The sequence below is a fragment of the Megalobrama amblycephala genome, linkage group LG14 (assembly GCF_018812025.1).
Source record: "Megalobrama amblycephala isolate DHTTF-2021 linkage group LG14, ASM1881202v1, whole genome shotgun sequence".
Lineage (NCBI taxonomy): Eukaryota > Metazoa > Chordata > Actinopteri > Cypriniformes > Xenocyprididae > Megalobrama > Megalobrama amblycephala.
The window spans coordinates 25,574,203-25,584,915 of record NC_063057.1 but is presented as its reverse complement, the minus strand read 5'-3'; positions in this window follow the sequence as shown (position 1 = coordinate 25,584,915).

Sequence of the window (10,713 nt, the reverse complement as noted above, 5' to 3'; positions counted from 1 at the left end):
GGCTCGGACATTGCGGAGTGTCTGATGCCAGGCCTACATCCGTCGCTGACGCTGTCTGTTGGCTGGGGCCCATATGTCGTGACTCCTCTACGTGAGCGGTCCCATATGTGTAATTGTCCACGGGTCTAAACTCCCTACGGCGAGCCCGTGTCTTTCCCTTAGCAGAGCCAGCTCTGCTGTCACCTGTCAGATGAGTCTCCCCCTACCCAGGTGGAGCCATCCCAGGGACCCCATATGTGTACTGCCCCCCGGGCCAGTCCATATGTGTATTCTCCACGTAAACTCCTCCCCATTGGGTAGGTAGTGGCTTCCGCAGCGTCCCTTACGGGTTCGCTTCCCCAGTGTAGTCTAGTTTACTTAGTGGGTATTCGGTAAGACAGCAGTAAACTCTCTCGGCGTAAGCTCGCCCCTTCACCATTCCAGCTGGTGCTATGGGTAGCCGAGCTTGCGCTGGGCACTGGAAGGGGTTTCGTAACTGTGGCGCTTTAGTTGGGATCCCAATTCGTCGGTCACTACTGACGTACGTCGAACGTGACCGACTGAAAGGGAACGTCTCGGTTACGTATGTAACCCTCGTTCCCTGAAGGAGGGAACGGAGACGTACGTCCCGTCGCCACAGTTCCTGTACCCTCGCTGTAGTGCGGACACCAGTTGTCTCCTCAGCGAAAAACAGAGTGCGATTGCATCCGCTTCCTATTTATATACACCTGTCGGGGGCGGTGCGCATTATGCAAATATCGCACGCCAATTCCATTGGCTTGTTTTAGTTCACACGAAGCTGATAGGGCTCTCTAAGCGATATCCCAATTCGTCGGTCACTACTGACGTACGTCTCCGTTCCCTCCTTCAGGGAACGAGGGTTACATACGTAACCGAGACGTTTTCGTTCGTCTTTCTGGCACAAATCTCTCGCGGGGCGGGGCCAGCAGTGGTGTGTTCTCATTGGCTACTTAGTTTTTGATTGACAGCTTCTACTTGACCTGGAAGTGAAGACGTCAGCGTTGTGTTTACAATTACATGTGTGGAGGTGAGCGTCTGTAAGCGGCTTCTTATTTCATTTAAAGATATGCGTTTTGTTTTTGAATTTTATCTGTATTTACCTGCGGCTTCTACTTTGTCGACATAAACTTTTAGGAGCGTGAGAGATCAAACGCGAGAGAAAATTAATGTCTTGAAGTTTAATTGTACATTAAAGGTTATAATACTGAAGATATTGCATAATGTCCAATGTTTTCGGAGAATATTTGATTATTTCTGATGATTCTTCTCTATTGTTGGGTCTGATTAGGTTGTGCTGTTGTAGATTGTTATATATATATATATATGTAATGTTGAATAAATGTAAAAGAAAATATGAATCAATTCAAATAAATTTAAATTCTTTATTGTCACTACAGCATACACACAGGTATCAAAGTGAAAGTGTTGGATGCAATTATGTTGTGAAAGGAACGACCAGAATCCACAAAACACTAACTGCGTATTCATGTAATGCACAGTATTCTCATGATATACAGTACATTACTGTAAAAATGCATTATAGAATACATGTGTAAAATTCATAAAATTCATTTTATTACCATTTTTTTAACTATAGTGAATAAACTTAATGAATGGAATGAAATGTTCATGTTGTCTGAATACATTTTTGGTTTGACTGTATGACTTCATTCTCCACATAAGCACAAATATCTTTAAGAAAATAGTCCATCTCTGTGAGCCCATAAGTGGACTGTAACCCACACACGTATGATGGTTGGTGGGAAACGATTGTTAATAATTAAAACAGTTTAAATTATTAGTATTTTTCTCATCTATTGTTTCACTTCAGAAGGCATTGATTCATCCACTGGGGTCGCATGGATTACTGTGTCTTTAGGACTCGAAGACATGTATTATTTTCCTAAAAATCCTAATTCATGTTTATCTGTAGAAAGAAAGTAATATGCATCTTGGACGGCATGAAGGTGAGTAAAATATATGAGAATTTTTTTGGGGGGTGAACTATCACTTTAACATTCATATGTTGTTGGTATGCTAATCCAAGATCACTATGGACTAATAAGAATAAAAAAGTACAACCTCTTGTTTTAGCAGTGTTTTAATGACCACCCATGTTTATTTTTTGGTCTTTATTACAATGCAAACAGAAAAAACAGGAAATATGCACACAAAAAAAATCAGAACAAAATGGATTCTATAAGCAAAAATCAGTATTTAACGTGACCTCCTAGACTTCCAGTTTTTTTCAAAGGAGAAACTTCTGATCAGATTTTGAAAGTTTTCTTGGCCTTCCAGTCATTTTCCACTCCATTTAGGTTTGAGAGAGCCAGGTTCTCACTATTACTCAAGTGTAAGGAGAGGTCACTAAATACTTGCCACTTTAGCCTGTAGAAGTACTTTTTTTTCTGTTTTTTAATAATGCTTACAAATTTTAAGTATTTCCTGGTCATATTCTAATAAGAAGTATGAAAAAAATTTATATGGTCACTATACCATCGCTAAAACAACATCTAATGGTGTCCTAAGACTTTTGCACAGTACTTTATATGTATTATTATTAAAGACTACCTTTTCCCCTTTAAATATGATCTAATCCAAGGCTGTATGTACAGTACATAACCAGATCCTGTAATGATTGGGTAAATCAAGACAACACTGATGTATAAAGTGGGCTCTAAATGAGCTCTAAAATACCTCTCCATCTGAAAAAGCAAAAAGCAAGTAATGTTACTTATATTGATTTTGTAAACGTAAAAAATACTGACTTACCGCGAGTATCCAGATAACGACGATGATTGATGATAATGATGATTATGTCATTCGTCTGTGCTAGGCCTAAGAAATCATCTCACCATAGTAGCAGCAGATACAGATAAAATAATAAAATCTTATCATCACTATCTTTACATCACTAAAATGAAATAAGAAGCCGCTTACAGATGCTCACCTCCACCCATGTAAACACAACACTGACATCTTCACTAGTGATGTGTCGTTCTTGAACGATTCGTTCATTTTGAACGAATCTTTAATGTGACTCGGGAAGAACGAGTCGTCTCGGGGGGTGATTCGTTCAGTCGCGCATGTGCAATATTCTGTACTGCTAGAAGTAGTTCACCTGATGATTCAATTGATTAGTTCTTTTTATGAGTCTTTCGGGTTTTTGAGTCGTTCCTTAATCACGTGACAGACCCATACACTATGCTGTGTGACCCAAGCACATTATATTTATTAGTAAATAACGTTAACTCTCCAGTTTTGTTTGAGTTTGTGTTACAACTGTTAAAGCTGAAGTTATCATAACCTTGATGTTTTAAACTAACATTAATAATTCAAATTCAAAATGTTATTTGCTTTTAATTTATGTCATTATGTCCTTTTTGAGCAATCTTCTTATATTAGACTAATATGTCAAGTCTGACTAGGAAAAGCAATTATTATAACACTAAACTCAAAATTGGAGTAAAAATGAACAAACTAGGCTATAAATACTTTGTATTGTAGGCTTGGATTATTATATTATTATATAGCCTAGTGTTTATTTACAGATAGACAGTCAAAAAGATAAATTAATCAATATTTTATTTATAACAGGGCTTTATTTATAATAACACACCACAGATCCTCAAGAAACAGTAACAAAAACAGTGACAGAAATGTCAGAAATAGCGTATGGGTCTGTCACGTGATTAAGGAACGACTCAAAACCCGAAAGACTCATGAAAAGAACTAATCAATTCTCTTTCTGGCTCAGAATGCATTGGCTTAGTGTATGGGTCTGTCTCGTGTTTAAGGAACGACTCAAAAACCCGAAAGACTCATGAGATGAACTAATCAATTCTCTTATCGGCTCAGACTGCATTGGTTTAGCATATGGGTCTGTCACGTGTTTAAGGAACGACTCAAAAACCCGAAAGACTCATGAAGAGAACTAATCAATTCTCTTACCGGCTCAGACTGCATTGGTTTAGCGTATGGGTCTGTCACGTGTTTAAGGAACGACTCAAAAACCCGAAAGACTCATGAAGAGAACTAATCAATTCTCTTACCGGCTCAGACTGCATTGGTTTAGTGTATGGGTCTGTCACGTGTTTAAGGAACGACTCAAAAACCCGAAAGACTCATGAAATGAACTAATCAATTCTCTTACCGGCTCAGACTGCATTGGTTTAGCATGGGACTGCCTGTCACGTGATTAAGGAATGACTTAAACCCGAAGACTTGTCAGACAAGAGGTGAGGTGAGCTTAATCAGCTTGTCATAAACTGAAGACCCAGGTAATGAATGAATTAATCATTTCTGAATCTTATAGCATAGTAGTTTTGTATTGTTTGTAGTGGGATCAACGTTTACATAAGTCGTAAATGTGTTGGGGAAGTAACACGTAACATTTTAATTACATTTTGCTAAAATGAACGAAATGAACGAAATGACTCGAAAAAAAGATTAGTTCATTTTGTTGAACGAGACTCAAAAGTCAGAGTCGGTAAAATGATCCAAACTTCCCATCACTAATCTTCACTTCCAGGTCAAGTAGAAGCTGTCAATCAAAAACTCAGTAGCCAATGAGAACACACCACTGCTGGCCCCGCCCCCGCCACATATTTGTGCCAGAAAGACGGACAAAAACTCTGGGATCGTAAACGAAAACTTCAGAAGCATAAATGAAAACTCTGGAAATGCTTTTGCAAGTAAAGATCAGTGAAAGAAAGAAAAGAAACTGTTAGCAAAACATGCAGTGTATTAAAAACAAAGTCAAACATTTTGCCTGTGATTTATTTTTTTAAGTTTCAAAGACATTTTATTCAGTTTCAATTTATATTTTTATTAGTTTTTTTTTTGGAAAAGTTACGTTCATTATTTTTGGATCAAATGTAATTCCATAGATTACAAAGTAAATGTCAGCTGCTGGTACAACAGAAGACATCATTAAATAACTAAAGGTCATGCACGCTAAAATCACAATCTCATCACAAAAGTGAACTCATATTGGAATAGAGTCTGTCTGCAGACCATAGTACTTGGTCCAAATTTCTGGGAATTTCTAGTGAATTGGATGACCAAGAAACGCTGTTCACGGTCACCCTCAGCAATACAGTTACCAAGATCCTCCCTGCTCACCATCTGCACACACTCCATCATTACCCGCACCTGCCAGAATTCATCCTCGTTATCACACCCTCTATATATGCAGTCACCTTCCACCTCACAAGGGTCTGGTCTTGTTGATGTATACTTCACAATTTACATACTACCTGTAATTATCACTATCTTACACCGTTGTCTCCTTCTGTGTTTTGACAGAAGACCAGACCAACAAGAATGAGAAGCATGGAGATCTCTTCCATTAATGTCGCCCCTTTGAATGGCAGAGAATTGAAGGAAGGAGCACCTGTAGCAACTTTACCCTGCTGGAGAATTTTGGTGTGGGCTGGACGCCACGCTGGACGCTGGAGAAATACATAAAATCTGTGCTATGGATAGATGGGTCCTCGTGGAGGAAGATAGCATTGTCCAGCCCCACTTTACACTGGTCATGCAACCAGCCCCTGACCATCATTCAGAGTCTGCTGCTGCTCTGTTAAGTCTTCGTCGTCAGCTAGGAACCTGGGTGTGCTCTTTGATACCAATCTTTCATTTGAAGGCCATGTTACTATAGCATCTGTAAAACTGTATTCTTCCATCTTAAAAATATATCTAAACTACGACATATGCTCTCAATGAAGAATGCAGAACAGTTAGTTCATGCGTTCATGACCTCAAGGTTAGACTACTGTAACGCTCTACTGGGTGGTTGTTCCTCCCGCTTGATAAATAAACTACAGCTCGTACAAAATGCAGCAGCTAGAGTTCTTACTAGAACTAGGAAGTATGACCATATTAGCCCAGTTCTGTCATCACTGCATTGGCTTCCTGTTAAACATCGTATAGATTTTAAAATCTTCCTAATTACTTACAAAGCACTAAATAGTTTAGCTCCCCAGTACCTGAGCGAGCTCTTAAATCATAATAATCCTTCACGTTTATTGCGATCTCAGAATTCAGGCCAGCTGATAATACCTAGAATATCAAAATCAACTGCATGCGGTAGATCCTTCTCCTATTTGGCACCTAAACTCTGGAACAATCTTCCTAGCATTGTTCGGGAAGCAGACACACTCTGTCAGTTTAAATCTAGACTAAAAACGCATCTCTTTAACCTGGCATACACATAACACATTATCAATTTATATTTTCAAATCCGTTAAAGGATTATTAGGCTGCATAAATTAGGTCAGCCGGAACCGGGAACACTTCCTATAACACCAGATGTACTCGTTACATCAGAAGAAGAATGGTATCTACGCTAATATTAGTCTTTCTGTTTATCCCGAGGTTTACCGTAGTCAACCGGATCCGGGCCGTATCCAGGTGAGATCGAGGACCGGCGCCTTGACACGACCACAACGCAGCCCTGAAGTATCAGCAGAGATCGAGTCAACTAGATCATCCATTATGAAGACATCATCAACACGACAGCCAGTGCCACAGTTCCTCAACATACTGGCGTGATGAATCCGATCTTCAAAAAGATGGAAGTGGATTAAATATTTTGACTGTTGCAATCCCAATCTGACTTATGACCTGTAACACTGCCTGAATCATAATCATGCACTGTTCGCTGTTGTCTAGAGGAGATCTGGCCCCCCGACTGAGCCTGGTTTCTCCCAAGGTTTTTTTCTCCATTGTGCCGCTGTTACCTTAGTTGTGGACACTTGACATTCAACAACGTTTTTGATCTGCCTGCATTGACACCATTGTATGCAAACTGAACTGAGCTGGACGATGACATCACTGTTTTCTCCAGAGCTGATGTATATGTGACTGTGTGAATGAGGTAAGTGGAGATGATTGACACTCATAATCACCAATCAGCGACGAGTACTTACTATTTTAGAGCTAGTTAGTTGCAGCCTGTGATGCGTTACGTCCGGATCCTCTCCTTTTCTGTTTGTTGATGCTGGTTTCAGGTATTGTTGTTAGCTCATAGCAGTTCATACCCTTTTAATTACTGTTCGTGTGGCACTAAATTGGTTTTGTGTTTAACGCCTTTCCTTGTGGTTGTTTTTCTTTTTGTTTATTATTTGAATCAGTTGCCAGTCACGGCATCTTTAACAGTGAGGATAGGATCTTTTTGTTGTAAAATTTGTTTTTGTAATTCAGTATAATTTTGTGTTTGAGATATATATATATATATATATATATATATATATATATATATTTTTTTTTTTTTTTGTATTTAGTTAGCACTTGTAGTACACTATGGGTTCAAATGCACTATAAGTAGTGTCTAAATATATTTTTTAAATACAGAGATAGTATATTAAAAGCACATTTTAGTTCATATTTCATGCTGTCTCAAAATAGCACAGTTGAGTACACTTAGATGTTCTTAAGATGATCTTAAGAAGTACTAAAGAAGAATTTTTAGTACATTAAGTACAAAATTAGTGCGTGAAAATAGAGCACTTTAAGTATATTATAGAAATGTACTTTTTTTTTTCACCTGGGAATGTATAGGCTATTAGTCAGCATCCAAATTTGCTGACTTCATTCACTCATTGTTGATATAGTGCACTCAACTCTCATGCACTGGGCCTATATAGAGAGATTCATGAGTTACAAATAACTAGATGGAGTAAAAGAGTCTGTGTATTTGGCGTGCTGTCGGGAGGAGGGCTCCGAGCTCAGAATGTGGCCTGAACCCAGAGTATGTCCCCGTATCCCTGGCTGGGACAGGAACTAACCGAGAGTGAGGAGTCGAGGTGGTGGAGTGATACAGAAAAGACTGTCGAGGTGATTAGTTATCTATATATAGGCCTCTACCCACATAGCAAACAGACTTGGCCCAAATGTGGCCTCATAATGGCACTGCTGGCGTGTTGCCGGCACTGGCATGCATCATGTCAGCCAACCGTGGGCCATGTGTGGCAATGATGGCACTGCATGCATGACGGCAGACAACATTTGGGCCGATTGTGGATGTGAGGTGTGTGGCCCAGAACAGTGTAGCGATTATGTGCCATACTCTGTGTACTGTGTACTATTTTCCTAACAAGATAATTATTATATAATATAATATATATATATATATATATATATATACACTCACACACACACACACACACACACATATATATATATTTCCCCTACATAACAGTTTATTTAAAAATATATGTAAAGTTATAGTTACAACTGGGCGGTCAACTATTGTTTATTTTGGCGCGATCTCCACGGTAACAGCAGCTTTTCTGGTTGGTGGATGAGGTTCACGTGATGCGTCGGTTGAAATTTCTCCCACTGAAGGGTGAAGACGTCTGTCGGACAACCACTGTTCTAGGTAAGTGAAGTTATGTTGTGTACGACCTAACATTAGATGTTATGTTATGTTAGATGTTTTGAATCAATATTTGGCCTTTTGGAAAGAATTGAACTTAATTTTTTTTACAAAAAAGCCGCCAAATGCGGTTAAAACTCGCAGATTATTTTGGTTATTATGATTAATGAATTCCATCACTCGTAACAGCTATCTTTAAAAATAGAATAACAACCCATTTTTGGCGCTTTTTGAAATACATGAAACTCGGATGCCACTTTGTTCTTTATTGAAGTGAATTTTGCCTATAAGGTAGCTGATTCACTGCCCCTTGAACTTGAGAACCCAGATATGAGGATTGACGCGACCGGGGTGAGATAGACCGGCCTGCGGGATGTCCGAGGCGCGGTGCTTCCTGTCCAGTGTGCGGAACAATGTAGCCCACTGTTGTTAAAAAATCACAGCAAAATCAGCAACAGTAATTGACTTTTTTAACTGAAAGTGATTCAAAGGTTGTACAATCAGATTTAATTATATCTAAATCTATCTCTGACTTTGATAATCAGGATAGGTCTATGTCTGATATTTTTGTTTTAGCTAGTAGACATTCTTAAAACAATAAGAAAGCAATTTGTTATTTCGTAAGCATTTTGCATCAGTCATGTAGAATCAAATCTGGAATAATCATTGTGTCACATAAACAAAGACATGTTTTGGTATTTGTAGGAGATCATTGTTAGTTTACATTAACCTATGCAATAAGTAACTGTTTAAGACAGACCAGTACATTTTGAAATTAAATGCACTTTTTTTGAGGTGGAAATAAGATGTTATGCTTTGAATGCGTTACATTATCAGTACTTAAACAGTGCATTGGTTACTCTGTTTACACCACAGTTTCCATATCTCAACATTTTTAAGGTTTTTGTTTGCTAAAATGGTCTTATTTGTCATAATACTGTTGTCAAACTCTGACAAGCCAGTTAGTCATTCAATAGTGCCATATTATTGGCAATCATTTCCTGTAAAAAACACCAAAGCAACCTTATTTTTCATTTGTTACCTACATTTATTTACAGTAGATGGATGAATGTTTGTATATGTATTTATTAATTTTGTATTATTATTTTGTCTTTTAGCTGCTGTGAGGAAAAAATTGTCAGCAACATAGTGTGGCCCAGATCCGGCCCACATCTGGTACATGTGGTTTACACGCGGACCAGATGTGGGCCGGATCTGGCCCGACACTATGTTGCTGTCAGGGACAAGACTAATAGTCTGCTGGAATAAGGAGAGAGCACTTGTGGAGAAATGAGGGGCTGCAGAGCTGTACTTCACTTCCTGAGGACAGTCCTAAATAGGGTCACGTTCTCCCTCACACATACAAACATTCTGTTATTTCTATTATTTCTGTTGTGTAAATTTGTTTTAAGTATTTTTTTTTTATTTGCTCTATATTTGTTGAGAGTAAAATTACATTATAATATCTTTACATTTCAGTGCTAGATTCATTCATATATTCATGAGGTGGTAATAAGATATGCTTTGATTGTACTAAATAAAATAGCCTTCACACAGTTACACAATTCTGAATGTGGTTATTATTATTATTATTATTATTATTGGCTTGTGCAATATTGTTAAATAAACTAATTTTGAGAATTGAATTTTCTTGTGACTCATTTGTTCACATGGGTTGGGTAAGATTAGGCTGGGTTATGGCTCATTTTTGGGGTTTCTGGTTAAAGGGTGGTGGTGATATGGTTAACATATGGCTGAGACTTGGTACCAATAATAAAACCTGTATTGGCCCACTTCAGGGCCAGTTAAGGGTGATTAACTGGCTGAGATTCGGGCCGGTTATGGCCCATGTGTGACCCCTGTCTTTAATCCAGTTCTGGCCCACTTCAGGGCCGTCATTCTTTGCAGTACTTGGGCCGAGGGAAACGTGATCGTGTGGCCCGGAGCTGGGCCAGAAAACATTTGCTATGTGGGTAATTATACTGATTACATCATTTGAACGTGCTCCTCCCAAGCTTTGTTAATAAAACATCATTTAGTGAATGAGTGAGTGATTTTGAACATAAATCATTCTTGACAAAAGCTTCTAAACTCATGTAACTGTCATGTATTTAAACCCTCATGTTTGTCTTGTTTAGTTGTGTATTGTCAACTTTTTGTTCATTACATTACATTGAAAAATGTTGGCTATTATAATTTGTGTCAGGGTAATGTTAGTATTTGGTGCTTTCATTTAATGCTTTAAGTGTGTTGTCACAGAATCAGAGTTCTGCTGCCATCTGCTGAGTTTTTGTTTGTAATGTATGTATCTCATGCCTTCATTGATTATGTTG